This window comes from Lissotriton vulgaris, chromosome 7 (genome assembly GCF_964263255.1).
Source record: "Lissotriton vulgaris chromosome 7, aLisVul1.2, whole genome shotgun sequence".
Taxonomy (NCBI): domain Eukaryota; kingdom Metazoa; phylum Chordata; class Amphibia; order Caudata; family Salamandridae; genus Lissotriton; species Lissotriton vulgaris.
This window is the reverse complement of record NC_141695.1, coordinates 1,372,889,646-1,372,913,856: the sequence shown is the minus strand read 5'-3', so window position 1 is coordinate 1,372,913,856 and position 24,211 is coordinate 1,372,889,646. Positions and strand designations below refer to the sequence as shown.

Genomic DNA, 24,211 nt, shown 5'->3' with positions numbered 1-24,211 from the left:
GAATCGCTGCTGTCAGGAGGTGAGTTATAAGTTGTTCCTAAATCATGATCAGTGGGTATTCGCTTTGTTCCCCTACGTTTCCAAGCACCATCATGAGGGGTTGCATTGGCAGAGTGATTCACAAATTCAGTCTAATCTGGGAGAGGATTTCCGTCCAGAAGCTTTGCATCACAGGACAGGACCATCAGACCTGAAGAAAGGTGCCCCTAACCCCGCAATTATTTTAACAGGTTTCTGAGGTCCCATATATTGCATGGAGTTATGTTTGGCTCTGGTACCAATGTGTGAGACGGTTGTTTGCGTCTTTGTAGGCCTTGCATAACCAGAACTTCATAGTTCTTTGCAATATCTTCCACTAGGTGTTGTCTACCATCTCTCGGCCCGAATCCCTTTCCCCATCTGGACACATAACTATGGGTAGCTTTAGGGCCTAGGTTTTAGATAGCTCTCTGTAACCAAGTGATTCCCTTTTCATGGAAGATAGTTGGTAGGGGTGTGTTTGAGCGGCTGACGTTATCCTGGATATTTCTAGTCCCAGCTAGTGTGAAAGGTGTGTAAGTCTATAACTTATTTTTTCAACTTTTAAGTATGTTATGTATCCTTTCTGTAATGCATTATTTAATTAAACATGTTGAATGTATTCAAAGAAAAATGAGTAGCATATTGCAATTACATGCCACGTGTTTAAAATAAAAAAAAGTCCAATCTTAAAGCCATTAAAATGCACCAGCAGGTCTATGATCTTGCATAGGAGCAGGTTTACGGCTGTAAGGAAATACAGTTGTAGATTTCCATGTGTATGTCCAGCAAACATTTGTGAATTCAATTTTTGTACGTAATTATTTGCAAACCTATATTTGCTTCGTAGTGAGGCTGAGCCTTACATTCACACAGTGTTAAGTTATCATGAGCTTATTAGAAGTTTAAACGCCATTTTACCTTTCGCTGTCTTTTGCACACGGCACACACTTTAGCTATTGCTTAGAGTTTTGCTTCACATGAGAATAACTTGTTTTTCTACATTGCTAGACTTGCTTCGTAAGCTTAGTCTGAACAGTGAGTGCCGAGGCCTTCAAGGTTATCTCAACACTGTAGCTGTTGTTCGAACTGATCAGTGCACGTTCTAGCCATAACATATATGCAGCTGTGGCCTACTCAGATACTGGCGCTTTAACAATGCACTGCGTAGGCATGATTGAACACACTTGGAGATCATTCGTATGCTGAGAGCTTGTGCAGAACTTGATGCAATTCACTCCTGCTAATCTTTGAGGTATGGGGTCGCCTATACAAGCCTAAGAGACCTTCTTTAGTTATAAAGTAACCTACTAGCAAGGGAGGGTGAAATATAGGTATATATTTGACCCGTTTCCATTTAGCATTATAACATGTTTTCTCCCTTTTGTATTTTATGGAATAGTAACTATTCTGACAATCTTATTTCTTATTATATGTCTGCTTGTATTATTATTATTATTATTATTGAATTTTGTACCGCGCACGGTTACCATGAGGCATCCCAGCGCTTATAGAAACCAAGAGCAGGCTACTAATAAAAAACAGAGAAGCTACAGTTATTCTGGGAACAGATACGTTTTCAGATGTTTCCGGAATCTGAGAAGGTTTGGATCGGACCGCAGCGAGAATGGGAGGGAGTTCCAGGCGAGCGCTGTATGGATAGAAAAACTCCTGCCCCCTGAGCGGGCTCTCCTGATTCTCTTAGTCTGAAGGAAATGTTTATTGTCAGAGCGTAAGGCTCTTGTAGACTTATAAGGGCGAATCATGTCCTTCAGAATAGCTGGTCCTTTCCCCTGTATGCTCTTGTGAGCGATGCACAGGGCCTTAAAGGTAACTCTCTCTTTAACAGGGAGCCAATGGAGTGCTTTTAAAGCAGGCCTGGCTGACTGCCTGGCCGGAACATTCCGCAGCAGCCTCGCTGCTGCGTTCTGCACTTGTTGCAGGATCTTAAACGTTGACTCTGGTGCTCCAAGAAAGAGCGCGTTACTGTAGTCCAGGCGTGAGATGATTAATCCTTGGACTAACAGCTTCCGGGAGAGTTCTGGTAACAGGGGGAGAACCTTACGGGCCGACCGGAGCATTCCATAACAAACGCCCGCGAACTTCTTGGCGTGTGTCCTAAAGGACAAGTCCGGCTCCAGCCAGACCCCCAGGCTCTTGATCTCTTTTTTTGGGTCAGGCGGGGTGCCCATGCAGTTGGGCCAGCTGCTTGGCGAGAGGGCAAAACTTGAATGACCCAAGATCATCAGCTCAGTTTTTGAGCCATTCAGTTTGAGCGATGACCTGGACATCCAATCAAACACATCTCTCAAGCAAGCATGGAGTGTCTCAGGCTGTTTCTCCAGCTGTGTAAGACTCACCACTAGCTGGGTGTCATCCGCGTAGCTTATGGTCTTAAAGCCAAACGGAGACACCATACCCTCCAGGGGTGCCATATACACGTTAAATAACATGGGGCTAAGGGATGAGCCCTGTGGCACCCCGCAGCGGAGTGGGAGGGGAGGGGATTTTGCATTTCCTTCCCAAACCTCGAAGGTACGCCCCTCCAAAAAGGAGGCCAACCATTCCAGGGCCACTCCTGTGACACCCGACTCAGCTAGACGTTGTATCAGCACCCCATGGTTGACGGTATCGAAGGCCGCACTGAGGTCCAGGAGGATCACTGCCACTGATCCCCCTGCATCCAAAGTGTTTCTGGCCTCCTCTACCACTGCTAGCAGAGCCGTGTCCGTACCATGGCCTGGTCGAAATCCCGTCTGGGAGTCCCTCAACCGGCCATTCTCCTCAAGAAAGTTTGATAACCGATGGTTCGCCAGCCTCTCGGCAATCTTACTCACTCCTGGTAGTAAGGAGATGGGCCTGAAATTGGCCAAGTTCTGCGGGTCCAAGCCCGGCTTCTTCAGAAGCGCTTTGACAACCGCACTTTTCCAGTCAGGCGGCACTGTCCCCTGAGTGAACGAGAGATTGATCAGATCGGTCAGGGGCTCTCCTATCGCCAGGGCGGCCTGCTTAAGGTACCGCATCGGGACAGGGTCCCGAGGTGAGCCACTTTTCATGCTCCCGAGGACCTTCAGTACTTCACCTGTAGATACAGGGCCAAATGACGTCAGTCGATTTTCCGACATGCTGAAGTCCTCAGAAGGGGGCGATGTTCCCAAGACCGAGGGGAGAGAACTAATAATAATGTCGATTTTTGTTTTTGAAGTAGGTGGCTAATTCCAGACATTTTTCCTGTGGTCTATCATAGACAGGAGTAGGCTCAGGTGGCTTAAGAAGCTCCTTCATCACTAAGAAAGCTTCCCTGGATGATGACGCAGCATGGTTTACTCTCTCCCCATAGAAGGAGGCCTTAGCAGTACGTATAGCACGTTTGTATATTCTAAGTTCGATGCGATATTTTTCCCTGCTATCTATCTCCGGGCACCTTCTCCATAATCTCTCCGCGCGTTTGCAGTTCTGTCTCAAGGTTCTGAGCCCTGGGGTATACCAAGGGGCAGACCCCATTCTCTTGTCCCTAATGAGCATCTTCTTGAGGGGAAGCACATGGTCCAGTGCATTGGTCAACCAGTTCCTCACTATAACATCTGCAGTCACCGGGTCACAGCCCTTCTCAGGCTGAGTGTCCTCCAGACGGGCATTCCAAGTGTCTACCGGGAGCCTTGACCATGCCCTATCTATTCTAAATTCCCTGAGTGGGAGCGTGTCATCACACTTAATCTCCCAGTTAGCCATGATCAGTGAGTGGTCAGACCAAGGAAGAGCGAGGGGAGGCATGGCGGATATACCCGTCATGTTCGAAAAGATGGGGTCAAGAAGATGACCTTTGACATGGGTGGCCCCAGTATTTATCAGTTTCATCTGCAGGGCGCTCAGCTCGCTCGACAAATTAGTAGCCCTAGAGTCAATTTCTTCATCGAAATGGCAATTGAGATCTCCTAGCAAGATGAAGTTGGATGCGGCCGCAGCCAACAGAGTAGTAGTTTCCATTAGTGACGATGTAAAATCACCCATGTTTCCAGGGGGCCGGTAGACTAGGAGGCCTGTCAACGTGTAGGTAGGGGAAAATTGAAGCGAGATTTGGCAGCTCTCACAGTCCTTGACCCCTGCCTCACGTGCCTTACAACTCAGTGACTCCCTGTATAAAATGGCCAGACCCCCCCTCTCCCTGTGCCTCTGTCAAGATGGTAGATCAGATATCCCGGCGCCAGCGCTATCACCGCATCCGGACCCGAGGTGTCAGATAGCCAAGTCTCAGTGAGAAACAAGGCATCAACCTTGTGGTCCAGTAGTAGGGTGTTAATCTCTGTAGCTTGGCAGGGGAGTGATCTGCAGTTAAGCAGGGCAAGCCGACACAAGGTAGTGGGGATGGCATCTTCTACATCCAGGTGGCAAACTCTACATCCCCTAAAGCGCTTTCCGTCTTTGGCAACATAGCAGCATTTGTCGTATTTCGGTGTTCGGTAGGATAGGAGCTCATCCTTCGTATACCTGATCGTGATGGAGTGCTGGGGACTCACATCGGGCATAGCTACTGGCCCCGGACCCGGTTGGGCCCGGACGGGCACAGACGGGCTTAACTCTGGCGAAACTCCGGCGCTAGTCCGGCGCGTCCGCTGCTCGTGTCCGCTGCGCGGAGCCATAAGGGACTATTTATATAGGGCGACTAGACCGCTCGGCGAATGTGCCCCCACCTAAGATGGCCGCCAAAACTGGATCGAGCCCGGGGCCGGTCTAAACCCAGCACCCAGGGATCGGGGACAGATGGAAATGATTTATCTGCCTAACGAGGGTAGGAGCGTTTCAGAAAAACAATTTTAAAAGCGATTTTAAAAGTCCGTTTTTTTCGTCCTAAAAAGTAGTTCTAAATGCAGGGGGGATCGGACACAAGGGATAAATCAAGTGCAAAGCTAAGATGCTGCACCTGAGATCACCAAAACACACAAGATGGACGGAATGTTGGACAATGGCAAAACATTCAACCCCCAGTCACAGATCTGGGTTTAATCCATCGTTATTTTGCTCACCAGGCCACCCCAGTTCAGACATGGCTATATGCAAATCAGTCTTGACCCGGTGCCTCATGGGAACAGTCCAGTCCAGTCTAAACTGCCAAGCCATGTCTTCCCTGGACCGGAATCAAGCATACTCAGACGTGAGTCCCTTGCTCACTTTGCCACTGGATTCAAGATAGCCTGGCTGATGAGGGTTATGAACCTGAAACTAGCATCTTAGCTAATACAAGCAGACATATAATAAGAAATCAGATTGTCAGAATAGTTACTATTCCTATTCTCTATGCACAGTTCTATGTCTGAGCAGAATCCCTGCAACGTGGTGGCCTTATTACATGACGCTTGAGTAGTGCTTATATCAGTCCTTAGCGCCTTCACTTTTGTTTCCGGTTAACAGTGGTGACGGATAAACCTACCTATACTTACAAAGGTCTTTTCAAGCTTGAATCTTTCAAAACGGTTTCCCTTTGAATTACTACCCAGTTGTGCTACATTGTTTTGCATTGTACCTGTCCTGTCTGTGTTGTTATGGGTGACGTTGACATACCGCAGCATAGTCTCATTGCGGTCCGCAATCATTTGCAGGCTTTTAACGTCACCTTGGAGGGCATGGTGGTTATTTTGGTGGCAAAAGCGGAGATAGCTTACCCGTTTGAGATTTTCTACTCATTGGTGACATTTCCTGCTGTGGATGAGGCTACTCGGGTGTTTCCCACTTATACTCACACAGCCATGCCTGTGGAATATGTTCCTTATAGGACACAGGAAATTCCGATTTCTGCATGGCAACACTGTATTTGGTTTAATGATGCCCTTCCCCACAGTTTAACGGCGATTAGATTAGGTCCTTTGTCCATTCAAGGCGCTTCTTGGCCTGTTTTGGCTGGATTTACCTCGCATCCTCATGCGGGGGCAGTCCCCGTTGCTGAATTGAGGCTCATATATACCTCTGCAATTGGAGTTATTAGGGCCTTGGTTCAATATGTTACCCGCTATTTCCAGGGTGGGCCCCTGGTGTTGCGGCGCTTCCAGCTGGACCGAGCGGAATGAAGCTTAGTCCCGTCATGGTTAATGCGGTTATGGGCAAGCGTCCCCAGGATAAGGATGATATGCCTTTCTGGCTTGCCGAGAAATTTGACCAGCTGGAGGCAGTTTTTCCTAATTCAAGTCCTGTTGAAAAACACAGGATTCTTACAATTAGTTTGCCCAAGGACTTGGTACCGGAAGCCGGTGACTGCGAGTCATGGGGTAAAATCTTTGCAGCAGTGTACACAAGGTGCTTTGGCACTCGTTCAATGGCTGTCCTTCCGGCGGTCATTAAGCGTGTTCAAGATGAGCACGGACCTGAGGCTGCGGTTGAATTGGGAATGAGACTCGTTGGCTCATTTGACGTAGTTTCCGATCTCGTCCTTTCTAATATAAAGGGAGATGCAGTAAACTTCCAAGTGTCTAATGTTTTGCGCCAGGTCCCTGATGCTGACAAACCCCGACAGTTACCGAAAATTATTACGGCGGCTCATGAGACAATAGGCCGTAATAGTTTAGGTGCCAAGCCCTTTTCTGCTAAAGATTAAAAACAAACTCAGGGGTCGAAGTCTGAGAGAGGCTATCAACCCAAAGCTCCAAATCAAAATTGGAAAAAAAACTAGAAACAGGGAAAACAACAGAAACAGGAGTCCCGTCCCGCGTCACCAGTGCCTGCGTCTACTGAGCGCTCTTATGACGTGCGCGACCGCGCTACGATTAAGTCACCTGATCGTTTTCAGGTTCCTGATCAACGTTCTCCTCGTTCTTTACAGGACACATCGGCCGATGGTGGAGGTGGCGGCAGAGGACGGGGTGGCCAGCAGAGACGCAACAAAACTGCCCAAAAGACGGCAAAGGCAAGCAGGACTATTCTTCACAGAAAAGACCCCAGTTTCAGAATAAGAAAGCTGCCGCTTTAACAGCAAAATAGGCCACAGATAGTGAGAACGCAGCTTCGGAATCAGACGCGGGCGCTGACGTTGTTGGACAGCGCGGTGGAGATTACCATTGTTCGAGAGGCCCTGCGTCCACTACAGAAACTGACAAATTTGTTGTTGTTGAGACAGCTGATACTAGAATAGCTCCCCCTGATAGGCTTTTTGAAATTGACCTTTTAATTGAAGGTGACATACAACATACCGTAAAAGGGGTATTTGGGGAAAATCTCACAACTAGGTATGACATTTTGTTAGCGGAGGTTGACTGGCCCCCACCTGTTGCTCTCGCAGCTCCGAGAGGGGAGGAGGTCATCCTCCTAGTTCCGCGCACACCGTGTCAAAGGAGCATGCGCTGAATTTTGCAGAAGAATGGGCTAAGGTCCTTGCACCTGCTTTGTACTGTACTCACTGTGGTTGGGATAAATTCTCTCCCCCAACATGAGATTCCCTTGCGGTCTATGCCACAGCCTCCACCTCAATATCCCGTGAGGCGTGAAACGAAAGTTTCGGTCGCAGAAATCCTTGAACAATTGGAATATCAAGGTGTGATTGAAACTTGTGTGTCTCCAATGAATAACCCTCTTTTTACTGTGACCAACACTGATGGTTCTTACCGTTTGGTATTGGATTACCGGCATCTGAACTCTCATTTCTGTACCTGTGCAGTACAGAATACCCACGGCTCTGCCCTGGTGGATGGTCTTGTACGTAAAAGGTTTAAAATCACGCTTGACATATCCAATGTTTTTTTTGCCTACGACCTTTTTGGTGTAAGTAGTCGATGGACCGCTTTTACAAGTGGTGGCACACAGCGAAAATGTAAACGTTTAGCTATGGGCTATAAGAATAGTCCAGGTGTGTTTGCTGCGCGTATAGTCTCTCTTCTAGAGAGTCGACCCAGATGCGTGTTCGTATGTGGATGACATTTATTTCACAGACAAAATATGGGTGCATCTGTGCTGTGTTGACCGCATAATTTGTAATTTTTGCAAACTTAGTTTACATATTTAACTTTGCAAATCGCACATTGCGGAGTACACAGTGTTGTTTCTGGGCTATGAGCTCAACAATGAAGGTGAGGATTGGCTCCTCACTTAATGGAGAAATGAGCACAACTGCGCGCTCCTACAACACTGAAAAAATTGCAATCCTTGCTGGGATTTTTGAATTTCAGGCGTACTTACATTCCCGAATATGCCCTGCGTATCAAGCCATTATATGCTCTGATACAATCAACTTTTACCAAATCGTGCTGACTGCCTGAACATTCAGCCATTTTGCATTCTTTGCAGGCTGATCTTCTAGAATCTAAATTATTAATGACTCGTGATAACCACACCAATCTCGTGATAAGAATCGTCCCTGGGGCGGTGGGATTCACATACCTTACTTTTAACGAGGGTGACACAGTATCTATCGCTTACGAGACAGACTTTTACAAATTGGCTGAAATGCGGTTTTCTACTGTCGCAGGAGTTCTTGCAGTATGTATTTGTTCATCCTGCCCCTTTGACTATGCGCCCTTTGGAGGATTGCCATACCATCATTTACACTGATGGTTCAGCGCAAGTCGCGCATGGGTAAAGCATGCATACGTCTGAGCTTGCGCAATTGTGGTTGGTACCATGCTGAATAGAGAATTTAAGTCCAATGTCGTGCATACACAGACATTAGGGGACTGTACCGCCCAGTTAGCAGAGCTCCGTGCTCTGATGCTTGCATTGGAGTACGCAGACCCTAGTGTGACTACTCTTATGGTGAGTGACTCTTACCACTATGTCCCGTCTTACAATGACTCAAAACGTCTATTGTGACTCCAAAGGTAGCACAATAAAACATAAAATGATCTGGTTTCGAGTGGCTGAACTTAAAGAGCAACTGCCACTCGTGTATGTAATTCATACTCTTGGTCATCAGCGTGTGGGAGTTCACGCTGTTGGCAATAATCAATGGCGATGAGGCCGCGAAGACAGCAGTTTCAACATATTTGGTTGCAGCAGTTACACGTTCCAAAAGTAAGATTGATGATGACGACATCTTGGCAGCAATTGCCGCAACTGAGAAGGGAAGTAAATATCCTACTGGATTTCCTTCAAAGTATTCTAATCATTTAAGTCCTGATAAAGTTCCTTATGTGAAAATACCAGACGTTGGCGACAGATTGATTCCCAACGCAGACCGCAAGTCAGCGCTGATTACAGCTGCCCACGAGGGTGTTGCGTCTGCTCATGCTGGCCTTTCAGCTACTGTATCTCGGCTCCAACAGCGTTTTTGGTGGCTGGGACTGTTTAAACAGATGCGTGATTATGTCCTTCAATGTGACATTTGTCAGCAGATCAAGCCTTCGACTGCTACGCGTCCGCCCCAGACACAGTTGTACATTTCTAATAAACCACTTGGTTGTGTTTATTTGGATCACTGCGATCCTTTTTCCTCTGATACTGCGTATAAGTACATCTTAGTTGCAGTTGATTCTTGCACGCGCTTTGTATGGGTGTGGCCCCAGCGAAGTGCTGATTCACAAACTGTCATAAGGGATTTGCGTGTCTTTGTGTGAATTTTTGCGTGTGGCACCTTCCATTTGGACCAGGGTCCAGCGTTCGCCTCTGAGGCGTACAAGGATGCCATGAGTTCATTGAGGATCCAGGACAAATTGTCATCTCCATACAGGCCTGAGGGTTATTCAGTTCTGGAGCATATGAACCGTGACTTAAAGCAATCCTTGACATCTAGGGTTATAGGTACCGACCAGAACTGGCTAGCCCATCTCAATGGCGTACAGCGTGCACTTAATAATCTCCCTAGAAGGTCTCTGGGTGGGCCGACCCCATACGTGATGCTCTTTGGTATCAAAATGTTTGTCCACATCTGAGGCTGTGTTGCAGATTCCTGTAGTTGACTGGCTACCCCGAGTCGGAGAACTGGTCCGAGAGAAGGTCGAGAACAAGAAAGAGTTTGGCCCCACATATCGAGCTCCAGTTCCTGTACTTGGCGTGCAGGGCACAAGAACCGTCGTTTTAACTCCAATTCCAGGTCGTAAGAAAAAAACTTACAATCGCCATTGACAATGTCAAATTACACAGAGTGGCCGATCCTGCGGTCTCTTGTCAATCGATACTGAGAAATTCTGTTTTGGCTCCGGCTCCTAACAGGCCTGACGTTGCCTTCGAGATGCTTGCAGTTTCAAGTCCTTTATTGAATACCCCACCTGATGCTCATCTTGATGATATGGAGTATACTTACCCCACAGACTTATCGATGCCAGATTTACAAACCTGTTTGGCAACTGAGTCCGGATTTTCATTTGACACTAACTCTACCACATCGAAGTCCCCTTCAAAACTTTCTGTTTTGCAACATGGTTTAAAAAACATTTTTTGATTCCTCCTTGAACTTACATCTGGTTGGTGCTTTTTTCGATTGTTCTTTTTAGGTATCGCCCTGGCCGTAGCACCTGCGAAGCAGGTGCTCCGCCCAGGGCAAAATCTTATGATCCTACAGTATGGGGCTTCGTCCCGCCTCTGTCTTCCATTGGCTAGCTCCATAAATGGAGGCTAGCCATTGGAAGAGATTGGCTGCCAATCACGCTTTCCCCGTGAAAACGCGATTCGGGGGCGTTTCTGACTCTTTTTTTTTAAGTCCCGCCCCTTGTTGCCGTGTGTCCCGGGCCACGCTGTGATTGGCTGCCGGCCCGGGGCACCCCCGTGACGTCATTCCCCGGTAAATCCAAACTAAAACCAGTCTGCACCACCACCCAAGGGTCTAGCTATTGTAAGTGAAGCAGTTGGAGTGGCACTGAGGCTGTGTGTGAAAGCGGCCTATTCATTCCCGTTTTTCTGTCTTTCATTAAACTGACCAAGTTAAATGCGTCCATTATATTTCTTGGCGTTTGGAAAGTAGGACGTCAGTGCTGCAGTGCTCACTGGTCAAATTTTTTTGTAATTCTATCCCGAAATAGCACAACGAAAGAACAATATAAAAATGCAAATTAGGAACATTACATTCTCAGCTGAAGCCAGTCTATTTGAATGAAGAAACACTTTACTACACTATAAAGTAAAGCCTCCCTGGCTTGCACTGGAATTGCTGGATAGCAGGGTGGATTATGCAGGTGCGTGAAGCCTCCAGTGCACAGATTTATGTCTTGAGTGACTTCACTCTGTGTCTCATCCTTTTGAAGTTGTTAAAGCGGCGGCTCTGGACCCGGAGTACAAACATGCTGCAGCAGTTCTTGGAGACTGTTCTAGTTGAGCGAGTCAGAAAACATCGGCTATTTTATTTCACAATAAGACATGGGAAGTATCTTTCAGATCTTGAGGAGTACCTTAAGGAAGTTCGTCAACAAAGACCGGTAAGTGCCTGAACCGCATTTCAGCAAGAGTTTTGAGGACATAATTATAACACGCATTTGCAATGCAATAGGTCTCGCATTTGCAGAAGTTTGAGTTATTGGCATTGTAAATAACAATGACTTATTTCTGTGTTTTCAAAACCTGGAAGCAGTGTGTAAACACGCACTTTAAACTTATAGTCCTTGCTTATGAGAAGCACGGCTGGCAGTAAAAGAGGTGCAGTTACTGGCAGCATTGCTTCTCCTAAGCAACAACTACATGTATAAAGTGTGTGTTTACACACCTCTTGTCCTTTAAATTATCACTCCACTTTAAAAAACATACCTAAAAAACATTGTCATTTACAATGTCAATAACTCCAACAAATGCGAAACCTATTGCATTGCAAATGCTTGTTAAACATGAAATATTAGTCAACTAAGAGGCAAAACAATTGTCATGTACGTGGCTCAGATTATTATAGAGCAACATTATAGTTTATTCAACTAAACATAATAGGTTGGTATCAGAATTCATACATTTGAACGTTTTTTCCTATGGGATAATGAAGAAAAAAGACTTTTGATGAAATAACATTTACCTAAGATCACACAATTTTAAGTGGGGCAGCTGTGAATTATCCAGGTTTTCTGGTTTCACAGTGAACACATCCGCCACTAAAAGGGCATCAATTTGTCTTTCCTTATGATACGGTTTAGTTTTCACCTATTTGTGCACTTTTCTGCTGCTTTGTTATAGAGTGATCTCGACCTGAAGTTACTTGAGCCATTACATGTGCACCAGTTACAGTACACAAGGTCACCATTCATTGTTTAGAGAGATGGGGCGATTAAGTGATTTGCCCAGAATCACAGGGTGTTGAGTCGAGTCGACAGCTCTGGCCGTAAGGCCACATCCAAGGTACAGGGAGAGACAGGCAGAAGCCACATGAAAGTGGGCTCGTTATAGACTCGACGTTACAATAGGACCTTGAGCCATCGAGCTTTCAGTGGCTCACCCACCTCTAAGCAGAGAAACACGGTTGGCAGTGCACTGCAAAGAACTCTTAATACAGCAAAAGACAGCATTGCATAACTAAAGGTGCCATGATCCTGACATGAAATAGCATAACATGGCACAGCGTAAAAGCAGTATATAGACTGCTTTGACGCATGCATTAGTTGGACTAACCGTTTAGAAGAACATTAATTGCCATAACAAGAATACCATTAAATTGAATAGTAGCATCACCTGTTGTATACAACGGTAGCGAGTGTTATTTACAAGGCCATTCAATATTTATTACACAATTAAACACTCATAATATACTTATTTTTAGATGTATGTCCTGACGCAGCCTTTTGAGATGAATGTGACTGCATGAAATGTGTCTGGCTTCATATAATACAACGTAATACGAAATATTACAACCAGCACAATATTTAATCCATCCGGGGGATTTTCTATTCAGTGCTGGAATCGTAAATGACAGCTGTGAAGAAACACTGACCATGCCAGATGCAGAGTTTCCAACCAATGTCCAGTGCTGTGATATTACTGAGGCTGGCACAGCATAAGCTGTTTGCCAATTTACTGCTGCAGAAAGATTGCAACAGCTGTCCACACTGGCTCCACGCTCGTATAGTAAAATGTCAATTGCGTTAGGATTTTACTTCACACCACAACATACATTTGGACAAGATAAATGTGTGGTCTGCTTGGCTTGGCTATAAAGAAGCCATATATGGGCCATTTCTCCCCTTTGGGCACCACTTAAAGGAAATCACTAAAATTATTCAAGCTACAATGTAAGTTCAAATGAAATCTAACCCTTAGCAACTAGTTTTTTGAAATGAACAAAAAAATGGTGTTTTGGCTGTTATTTTGCTAACAATAACACAAATCATTTTTAAATCCGGTTCCTTCTTGAATGTTCCATGTTGAGGTATCATATTAGTGCTGGCTGCAAAGTCACGTGCTTCCACTATAAATTAATAAAGTGGTACATTTACTAACGAAAACCTCTTTTTATATTTGCTGTGCAAAAATTAAACATTACATTTAAAAATCAGCAACTCATAAAATGTATTCACTTTGTGTGATCTTTCAGACATCTTTGGAAAATCTCTAGTTTGCGATTTTCTAAATTTGTGACGGTCAGCAGTTGGCAACGTTAGCTCCTTGATCGGATCACAGAAGGCATAAGAGTGCTGGGAGCAGTGTAGATACACAAGAGAAGTGTGCTGCTACCAGTGTGTGTGGAGAAGTTTGTACTGTCAGCATAGCAAGGGTGTCAAGAGACCCTATGCAAGCAAGGACAAGGCGCCCCAACAACCAGCTTTGTAGTTAGACAGCTGCTAATTAGGTGCATAGGGCCACTGACTCCGCCTTGCTCACTCTTCCCCGACCCCAGTGCCACTTTACCTGCTGCATTATCCAGTGGCGTAGCAAAGGCTTTTGGCGCATGGGTCAATACCACAGTTTGCCGCCTAGTGCCAGCAAGAGCGTGGAGGCATGTGCTGGCGAATGACCACGTGTGGGAAGGATGGGGGGTGGTTTATCAACAGACAACAAGAAGCTGGGGCGGCGACGAGGGACAATACAGAAAAAAAACGTACCTTGCATTCGTGGCTCACCGCCACCCCTAAAAAATGACACATGGAGCGTACCGCTCCCACCTCCCCTCTTAGCTACACCACTGGCATTACTGTTAATTTTGCCCATGTGTACTGCAGGACCAGACACCAGACCTATTCTTCTGGGTGGAATTTTCAAAATGGAAAGCCGATCACCACCCTTGATTTCTCCATCTTGTGTTGCATCAGTGGGCAAATGAAATGCATGTACATACTCCAGCAAATGGGCAGGAAGAGAACATATAAATTCACCCAGTAGGAAACAGATGTGCTCATAGCACAGGGCAAGTTGTTTGGTGCATCTTTTTACCACGTGAATTCAAATGTGAAACAGATTTCTCGTTATGGATATATAAGAATGTGACCTATTGCCTGCTGTCAAGATGTGGGGGCATGGGAGCAGCACTGAGGAGCTTGAGTGCCAGTCAGCGAATGGTCACACGTGATTCCACGCAGCAGGATCTTACCTGTGGTCCTCCACCCAGCGGTTGGATCGCTGTTCCAGGTGCCTTCCTACAGCCTGTCTCAGGTAGCATGCAGTGCGGCTCATCAGGCTTAAATTTCCTGGGTCAGTGACTGAGTACCCCACAGCATCAAGGCCGCCACTTTCCCTCTGGCATGTCTGGTGGGCAATTGAGAGACTACTAAAAGTGAAAACCAGAAGAGTTTTTTAGGTCTCGACTGGGGTACACTGCGCAGCAGTGTTGCGCAGCTCGGGAAATTTTGTTTCAGTATACTGGGGTAGAACCCGCCTCTCTCTCTTCCATTGGCTAGCTCCATAAATGGAGGCTAGCTATTGGAAGAGAATGCTGTCAATCATTTCTGGAGCAGATTCGTGGGCGTTTCTGTGTTTTTTTTAAGCACCACCCCTTTTTGCCGTCATGAAGAGGTGGGCCCATTGTGGGTGTTTCCATTTTTTTTTCTTCAGGATGTTTGCGGCCGCCATTTTTTCATGGAGCTGGGGCGGGTGGGTCGCGAGTTCGATCGGGAGCCTGGCCCCCTCGTGCCATAGCCGTGCCTGGCTATGCCTGTGTCTGCCAGGGCCCCTGGTGCTGCAGTGTTGGGTAGGAGTTGTGACATTGTGTTTGCACGGGCCGGAGTTGCTGCAGTCTTTGAGTTGTGTTTGTCAGGGCTCTGATTGCTGCAGTGTTGGGGAGAGCTGTCATCCTGTATAGGAGTTGTATGAAGTTGTGAAGCTGTGTTTGCACGGACCGGAGTTGCTGCAGTCTTTGGGCTGCCCCTGCCAGGCCCCGGGTGCTGCGGGCGAGGGGTGCCCCTCAGGCCGGGGCCTGCCGCGGCGCGCCCGGTGAGCCGGGACTGCAGGTATGCGAGTGTTTATAAAGAGTCTGAGGGAAGGGCGTGGGCCGGTCCTGAGCAGCTGCCTAAGAGGGACCTCCCCCCTGACTCCCGGTGCCTCCTTCCCTGTCTTCGCCGCTGGAATAGGTCTGGAGCAGAGCCTCGGAGAGCCTGCAGGAGACTTCGAGCGAGCTCCTTTCATCCTTCCCGCACCCCGGCGTCCTCGCCCTGCTTCTCCGCCACCATGCTGAAGGTCATCGTGGAAAGTGCCAGCAACATCCCCAAGACCAAACTGGGGAAGCCGGACCCGGTCACCAGCATAGTCTTCAAATGTAAGTGGGTTCCGGAGGGCTTCCCCTCCCTCCCGCATCAGGTTATCTCTATCACCTCTGGCTAGGACTCCCGGCTCCTTCTCGGCGCAGTCACCGTACGTGTGGTGTGCTCCTGTGCAGCAGCCCTGCTGCTACCTGTTAGACACACTGTCACCTAGACAGCCCTAAGCTATGGTTAGAAAGATAAAACAACTACTTTGATATTCCAAGCTGTGTTTGTTTCGCGATTCAACAAGTGTCTCCATTTCTTTAAACGGACACCACAGAAAGTAAACTATACTCAGAATGAAAGCCAGATGCTGGCAGATTTTATTTTTCTTTCCAGGCTGCCTGCAGCTGTCGAGTTCTGGGTTGTCTCGAGCAAAGGCTGATTGAGGAGGCTTTCGCTTCAGATTTTAGACTATTTTGTTAAGGTTTAAGTAGCGAAATGGCTAATGGAACCGGGGCCCCCGAACACAGATCATGGGTTCTCTCGTGCGGGACGCAAACCCCCGCCTATTCCTGTAATTTTCCCTTCAAATCTAATTACATCCAGTGCATTTGCCCTTTACAATCGTAGAACTACAAGTACCACAGTACTAATAAGATGTCAGAGCGGGCGAAACTCACCACACCTGACGCAGGATCCTTTGAGGGACCCATAAAGGACTTCCAGTTGGACCGAACTAGTGAATTAAAATGGCCTGGGGTCTCAAACTGCCACTTGCAGATGAAGTCATCGTGTCCGGATTGGTACGGGACTTCGATGCCAGCCTCTCCGGGATTGGCCAAGTGTTGGGAGCTGGAGCCTACAGCATGAGGTATCAATTTACAAAATATGCCAATTTTCTTTGGTATCCGTAGCACTTTTGTGTACATAACTGCTAATGTAAAAACATCTTCCCATGCCATTATCTCACCTGTCTGTTGTGAAATATTATATAGCGTGCAGTTGTCTGTTTTGTGCCATTCAATTATATACTTCTCTTTTCTGATTGCGATCATTATTGTAAAGTTGGCAGTAAGAGCAATGAGGAAGGGGAGATTGGCAAATCGATGGTTACAATGGGGTTCATTTACAAAGCTTTTATCTTGTCTAAGTTGCTTTTACGCCTGGATCAAGGTAGAGCAAGTGATAGTGATTCATTAAGGTGCCATGTACTTGCACAAGTTCGTTTTATGTATTGTTTTGTAACTGTATTTATATAGAGGACACAAAAAGGACATTCCCAACCATTCCTCGGTTAAAAAAACATCTGGCTGCAAAGGGAACGAACAGCTGTGCAGCCTGGTGCAAAGCCCCGCACCCCCAGCCTGTGTCACCGCATCTGTCACACTCCAGTAATAATACATCAATATTACTATTATTAATAATATATTCCCTATATGTAGCCGTAGCGCCTTCACAACAGCATGCAGCACCACTAATTTTCTCTGTTAAAAAAATGTTTTATCAAAGGTGAGCGAAATTTTACAAGTAAACATGAGTTCGCCGAAGATGTTAACGAAATCACGTTGTGCAGTTTGGTCAAGTGAGAACTGTGAAGGGGTTCCATAATGTGCATTAAATATATATTTTTTTCAAGAGTAACACAACATTGTAGGCAGAGGGACGTTAACCCTGGGTTAGGAAGTAAGGCCTAATCGTACAAGGAAAGATCACAAACGCATGATAGTCCATGTAAAGGTAGGTCAACAACAACAGCACACGAAGAAACTCGTCCATCAGAATGCATTACCCCACGTCTGGCAAAGTGGAAAGACTGCTGAGGGGACAAGAAGTAAAGACATGCGTTTATCATCGCGGGCACCTTGAGGTTTATTTCCACACGACGCCCGCACCCCCTCCCCTCGGATCACCCCGCACACTGTTACAGGCACAGCTGTGACACTGGACGGGGCAAGGCTATTTCGGCGTTTCCCCTCAGTCACGGCCCGCTGGCTGCAGCCCTTCAGGTGCCACCATTCAGTGTGAGGTGCAGCTAGAGGGAGCTATAATGTACGTGATTGGGGGCATGAGAGGGGTCGGGGGCTCTGGCGCCGGTCACAGCATGTAGATGATGTAAGAGAGCAGCACCAGCCCAATGATGGCAAAAAAGATCAAGATGAAAATGTCCAGCATCTCGGCGGCGAGAGACAAGGCACAGAGACCAGATGCAGTGACTGATGAGCGCGGAGCATTCAGGAGGGGGCGGGGGGGTGAAGCAGAAGATGCAGTAGGTAGAGGGGAGGGGACCACACGCATCAAGGAGAGAGGGGCTCCACTTTGGGGCTGGGGGGGTGGGCAGCATAGAGTGATAGAGAGCCTGGGGGAGGAGTAATGGGGCAGGTGACCGTGAGGAAGTGGACTGTACTTCCGCCCCCTCCCCTGCCATCGGGCACGAGGCGTCATCTCTCACTGGTTGAAGCAAGCACTGGGTAATGACATGCAACTTTCACATGGCAGCATCTCTGTAGTACCTGAACTGCTTTCTGATCAGGGCTGATAACTAATCCTTCCCTGGAAGTTATGAAAACTTGCCGCCCTCGGTATTCCCGTGACCTTCCCCAACAAGCGCTGGCCGTGACCTGTCATTTTCTCTTTTAGAGCCGTCCCTCTTGCTGCTGGCATAAAAGTTTTCTTATCTTCTTTATGGGGCCATCTGGCCCTATAAAGAAGATAAGAAAGCTTTTACGCCAGCAGTAAGTCAAGTAAGCCAGTCTAAAAAGGACTGGGCTTACAGAGAAAGAACGTCACTAGGGGCCATATGTATCAAAGGGTTTTACCCATTCTGTGTCTATGGGAAAATGTGTTCATACATACGGTCCTAGGACCTCTTCTCCAATGGCTGGCCACCATTTTGCATGAACGGTGACAGCAGCCAATAGAAAAGAGGGGCGGGGCTTAACCTCGCTAGTGAAAATCCCTCGCTTATTAAATCTCGCCACTCGACTGCTTCCGCAGGCCGAGACCTAAACATCTAATAAGACATCACTTACACCATGCATGATACTGCAGTTACCAGCCCGGAACCCAACCTGTGTCCCTATGCACATCTGAAGGTTTCTTAACTTAAAGATTGGTGCAAAGCATGGAAAATTGCCATGGGTCCTGAACGCAATAAAGCCCATCTCTAGCAGTTGCTGGCAGATAATGACAAGGCCCTGCAAAAAGAACCCCCCCCCCCCCCCTCCCCCCACCCCCCACAAACTAGGGAGGCAGTAGAAGAAGATGAGGAGGTAAATGGGGAGGATACTCACTCCATCACTGCCCCCTCAGATGGTAACCCATCTGGTACTAGTGACCCCAGTAGCAACTCAGATGAAGCTGGCACTGAAGATGCAGATCTTCAGAAACTGGCAAAAAGGATAGCTCTAGAAGTTAAACTCCCTAGCCATAGAAAAGGGAGGAGCTGAGATGGGCCTAGGACCCATCTCTGGTGGCTGCAGAATTTGCCTACTTATTATTTTGCTGACTTCAAAATACCCTAAGGGATTGTCCCTAAATATTTTGATGATATCAATAAGTGGTTCATTGCATTTGAGAGAGCCTGTCTTAGTAGACCAATCCACAGGAAGCTGTGGAGTGCTATCCTGTGGGAAATGTTCTCAGGAAAGTGCAGGGATAGGCTTCGGACACTTAATGAGAAGGATACTACATCCTATGTAGTATCCTTCTCATTAAGGGTACCCTGACTGAGGGCTTTGGATTTAGAAGTGAGGAGTATAGGATCGATTAAGGCAGGTCAAGAAAACCAAGGGCCAATCAAGGGTGAATTACCTTGAAGGTTGGTTAAATTTTAACAGTGTACATGATTATGATGGGCTTTATAATTTGATAATGAAAGAACATCCATTAAGTAATCGTGTGCAGGGAAAGTTGCATCAATACATAGACCTGGGGCCAGTCTCCCTTAGAGTTAGGGAGGAAGTCTGATCATTGGGTAAGAACCTGATTGTCCAAAAGACTAAGCCCAAAAAGACCCTCCCCCCAGAGGGGCCCTCTGGAAAAATATAAAATTAAGAAATCTTATGTAGGCCCCAAAAAACCTGTCCAGATGGGTAGGAAATACTTATCTGTTTAACAACAATATTGTTTTCCCCATAGGATAACATTGGGCTGTAAGTGTCTGTTTTTCAAAGTGAAAAGTATTTTTAATTAAAAAAACTTTACTACCCAATTACGAAGTCCTGGGTCTTAAAATAAAAAAACAAAGTATAATTTTTTAGAATTGTTCAGGATCGCCTTCTTGAGTCGTGTGTCCATTATTGAGTACTGTTGTGCCACAAATGTCTTGTACTCTGTGTGAATCCTAAGGTTGCTCACCCACATTACCACTAATGGAACACTGTGGGTTTTACATTGAGTCCTGTACACTTTTTAGGAACCCTGTACTCTGTGGGCCGTATTACCACCTAGTGATACAATATACAGAGCCAGCTCCTTACACCTGTGATATGGACCCAAGGACTTGATTAACTTCAAAGAGCTACATCTTCTTGTGACAGGGTAGGCCTAACACCCAGCCTACACCCTTCTTTTGTACCCCCCAGCCAGCCCAGCCTCCATCACAGTGTCAGATCCTGCTGGATTGTAAAGACCTGCTGGCCTAGTCTGAAGTGCACCCCGGATGTTAAAAATTAACCTTGCCAGGGAAGGAAAGGGAATGCCAAAACAATGTTTGTGTATTCTCTGTCTGGTTGCTGAAAACTCAGCTTTGTTTTACCAGATTTCTGTCTGAGACTGAGTTTGTCTCAGTTTGTTGGCGGTACAGGGACTGCCTAAAACCTGAGTTCTATGGTGGGTGTGGTAGAACACTCGGGGCATATTCTCGAGGGACTATTGCTGCGGTATCTGCACTTTATCGCAGCCAAAGTTGAAATAAAACTAACACCCCATTCACAAGCTGGTGCGAACAGCCCATATCACCAGCTTACCTGCGATAGCAGCCGCAAAAAACATCGCCACAGATGACCCTCACAACTATTGCTAATGAGATGCAGAGTAGGTATTCCTGTGCAAAAGCTGCGACACCACTCCGCAACATTCTCAACGACCAGCCAGATCGGCGATTAGACCACAAAACAGGCGATAAGGCACGTTGGCTACATGAAATTAACACCTGCTCTGACCTGGTGTAAAGTCGGATGACAGCCTGCACCAGAAAAGGGAGCCCAGCTCAGAGCCATACCTGAAGGGCAACAGATGTCATGGAACCACTGATCATGCAGCCCGAACACCCAAGAGGGCCCCAACACCCCTCCCCGACCGCCCCCCCCCCCCCACCACCACCCCCCACTACCATCCCCGTTGATGAACTCCACCGGCATACACAGCAGACTAGTAGGTCACACATTTGGAACCGAGTCTTGATTACACCATGGGAGAGAACAGTATTTATGGCAGTTTATATCCCTGTACTCCCTTTGTGGTGCCAAGAACTCTGTGCATAGCATTACAGCCACATGTCAGTGGGCCCACACGGACTACTGCCATCTGCCTAGGCTGCGCTCTAGTAGGTCACACAATGGGAACCGAGTATCGATTTTTCAATGTTGGGGTACATATTGTACGCAAGGAGAGGTGTAAGAGGAAGACTCGTTTCAGTCCGGAGGAAAAAAAGGATCCGCGTTACGGAGGTGATTGAACACTACCGACAACTGCCCTGGTGTTACTCACGGTGCATCATGAGCCAACAACACGTGGCTGTAGGCCACTGCTGACTGCTGCCTCTGGCCTACACTGCGGTCAAGTAGGTCACACATTTGGGACTGAGTCTTGAATTAACAATGGCAGAGTTGAAATAATTGTACTGGCATCAACTCTGACTGCATCTCCTCTCAGCCTCGATGCCACTGTCTGTTCCCCCACATTCATGGACACACTCTGGTTGAATGGTGGTGCCTGAATCTATGTACTATGGGGTAGTCTTCATCCTCATGTATCAGATGCACCATCGGTGGTGGAAACTAGGCTGTAGCATTCCACTCCTCCATTTGCTGCTTCCAGACGGCTACTGCCCTCTACATCATGCCCTGGAGGACACCTTCCACTGTCCCCCCACAACCCTCCGCCACATTCCCCTTGGACATCACTGAGGACCAGCTCAGTCCGCGTGGCCCTAACGCAGTGGACCGCAAGCCACTGTCCCGTGGCAGTGTTCCTGTGCCAGCCGCTATGCATCCGGGGCCACTAACTCTTTACATCTCAAGTGCTCAAGTCAGGAACATGTCTGATTAAATATTGGATGGCCTCTGAGACGATGGCGTCAACGCCATGTGTCTGTAGCCCTAAGCTGTCTGCTGCCTCCGGCCTTAACTGCGGTCCACCAGGGCTCCTACATCAAATAGTCCTGACCAGCCCATGCGTCTCATCACTGCAGGAGGCACATGGCACCATCGCCAGGACCACCTCCAACCTCCATCTGCCAAAGTCGAAACAGTGGTACTGGTATACTAACAGAGTTGCTCACACCTGTCGTGGATTCCATCATCTGCCTGATACCCTGCTCAGCACTCCAGGTGCCACTGACGTAGAGCACCGCAACCCATGGACCGTTTTGAGTTTTGTGCTTACGCAGCAATGTCACCTCAGGCAGTGTGGGAAACCTGGGATGATGATGAGGAAGATGATGCAGGTGTAACACACCCCACTGCAGCTGCATCAGGAATATCCCGAAGGGACACAATCCTAGACAATTTGTACACATGAACGTTCTCCGCTCTAGTGCCACAACCTCAGTGCACTGCAACTCATGGACACTTCTGTTTCCATATTGGGTGACCTCTGTACTTGCTCTTGCTACCTCCATGTTGCTCTGCAATTGTCTGTTATGCTGGTGTTTTTGGTTTCCGTTATAATGGTGTGCACTGTTCAAGTTGTTGCCAGCATTAACCACTCCGTGCGGGCTGGCTTACACTCATCCCACACACATCCAGCACAGGCTGCACAGTACATGTGGCCCTGCCAATAAAGGGGCCTGGTGCACGTGCCCGTAGCCAGTTCCACATGCTATCTGCGTGTGTCCTTGTGGTTCTGTTGTATGGATGAAGGCCCTGGGCCCTAGGACATTACATTGTGCCGTGTACAGCGGACGCAGAAATGTCACTGCAGGCAGCGGGTTAGAGCTTGGACATATAGCTTTATCTTCACCCACTCAATACGTAAAAGGAGTGGACTGGGCCGTCTTACGCAGAGTGAATGATAATAGCATGCCTCTGGGCATGGTTCTTTACTGTAAATGTGCATATGCATGTGTCTCTGTAGCAGTGTGGGTCTTCTTTGTGGGGTGTAGGTGGTCCCTGAAGGGTATTAGACACCCACGTATGTGATCTAGTTCGCCTTCCATGGGTTTGGACCCCACCGGCACCTGTTCGGCCACCTCCTTTTGGCATTCTGATGGCATGTGTTGCTCGGTGAAGTGTTGTGAGCCAGCCGTACTTGCGGGTGCTTCCTGCTGTGTGGTCTGTGCAGGGTCAGGGTTGTCTGTCCTCTATGTAGCTTGGCTGCCCTGGTGGTGGGTTGCCTGGGATGTCCATGAGCGTCTGTGTCGAAGGTGTGGTAGTCCTCTCCAGCATCACTGAGTTGTCTGGTCTTCTCTGCTGGAGGTGTTGTTTGTCTCTCTGCAATGTGAAGGGGAGATGCATGTTGACATTGTGTTGACATGTATGTTGGCGCATTGTTCTTGTTTCCATGCAGAATGTATAACAGTGTACATTGGGGAGGTGTGGTGCAGCAGCCAGGGCAGCTTCCTTCGGAGCACAGGGTTCACGGTTCAAAGCCCGGCTCCGGCGGAAGCTCAGCACCATGTGACTGGGCAATAGCTCACTTAATTTCAACTACAGCCCCTAGTGCCTTGAGACCCATAAGGGTGAGTAGTTCAAGCTTTACAAATACAGATTTACATTGTGACTGCTTAGGAGGTGCTGAGTATTTGAAGGCGTTGAAGTGGGCATTTGGACTGCATGACTGATGTGAGGTTGTACACATATATTTCAGTCTCCGTTTCCTGCTATGTTAGATGTGATTGGCCTGTTTCTTCGCATGAGTGGACCCAGTTGTGTCCTCTGTTCTGCAGTGTCTGTATTGCACTTTGTCCCACATTGTCGAGGGATGTGCTGTGATTGTGTGTGTGCTGCAGTGTGCCACAGGGATCAGGGTCATGATCCTGGGTCATCGTTGGTGTGCAGTGTGCTACACAGCGTTGTGCATGTGTGCCATTATGCCCATCTCAGCCCCCCCCTCTCCCCCCCCAGTCCCTGCTCGTTACTCGCCCTGTTGATGTTGTCCGGTCCTCTCGAGCTGTGTCCGGACTCCCACCTCCTTGCACAGTCTTCACACTGATGACTGTGGTCTCTGTTTCCTACAGCTACTCCTGTGGCACAGGACTTCAACCTCCTGTCGCCGTTGCTGCCTTCCTGTTGGCAGCAGGTTTGTCCTTGGTTTGGTTTTCACATCATGCCAGCGCCTCTTGTCCTCCTCGATTGACCTCCTCAACACTCAGACTGCATTCATGGTAGTCCAATAGTGGGTCAGTTGATGGTTGTGTTCTGTCACCTCCGTGACGCTGATCTGGTTTGCCTGCGGACTGCTCCCAGTCTTCCTCTCCCTCTTCTCCTTGGCCTTCTCCGACCCCTTTGTACCTTGTTGGTGGTCTGCGTTAG

The 24,211-nt window shown here is 47.7% G+C and overlaps 1 protein-coding gene across 1 annotated transcript in view; it reads left to right on the top strand.

Annotated features, from left to right (window-relative positions):
* The window catches only part of LOC147703736 (serine/threonine-protein kinase NLK2-like), a 373,675-nt gene that overhangs the window by 42,573 nt on the left and 306,891 nt on the right, over nucleotides 1–24,211 (top strand). The window lies entirely within an intron of this gene.